The sequence below is a fragment of the Arachis duranensis genome, chromosome 2 (assembly GCF_000817695.3).
Source record: "Arachis duranensis cultivar V14167 chromosome 2, aradu.V14167.gnm2.J7QH, whole genome shotgun sequence".
Taxonomy (NCBI): domain Eukaryota; kingdom Viridiplantae; phylum Streptophyta; class Magnoliopsida; order Fabales; family Fabaceae; genus Arachis; species Arachis duranensis.
The window spans coordinates 57,199,863-57,200,731 of record NC_029773.3 but is presented as its reverse complement, the minus strand read 5'-3'; positions in this window follow the sequence as shown (position 1 = coordinate 57,200,731).

Here is an 869-nt window from a genome sequence, read left to right as displayed (position 1 = left end):
CCCCATTCAATTGAAGGACTAGCTCTCCTCTGTCAACATCAATCACAGCTTCTACTGTGGCTAGGAAAGGTCTTCCAAGGATGATGCATTCATCCTCCTCCTTTCTAGTGTCTAAGATTATGAAATCAGCAGGGACGTAAAGGCCTTCAACCTTCACTAACACGTCCTCTACCAATACATAAGCTTGTCTTACTGACTTGTCTGCCATTTGTAATGAGAATATGGCAGGCTGTACCTCAATGATCCCTAGTTTCTCCATTACAGAGAGTGGCATAAGATTTATGCTTGACCCCAGGTCACATAGAGCCTTGTTAAAGGTCATGGTGCCTATGGTACAGGGTATTAAGAATTTCCCAGGATCTTGTTTCTTTTGAGGTAAAGTTTGCTGAACCCATGTATCAAGTTCGCTAATGAGCAATGGAGGTTCACCTTCCCAAGTCTCATCACCGAATAACTTGGTATTCAGCTTCATGATAGCTCCTAAATATTGAGCAACTTACTCTCCAGTTACATCTTCATCCTCTTCAGAGGAAGAATAGTCTTCAGAGCTCATGAATGGCAGAAGGAGGTTTAATGGAATCTCTATGGTCTCTATATGAGCTTCATATTCCTTTAGGTCCTCAATAGGGGACTCTTTCTTGCTCAGAGGACGTCCCAGGAGGTCTTCCTCATTAGGATTTTCGTCCTTTCCTCCCTCTCTGCATTTGGCCATATTGACTATATCAATGGCATTGCACTCTCTCTTTGGATTCTCTTCTGTATTGCTTGGGAGAGTACTAGGAGGAGTTTCAGTTACTTTCTTACTCACCTAGCCCACTTGTGCCTCTAAATTTCTGATGGAGGACCTTGTTTCACTCATGAAACTTAAA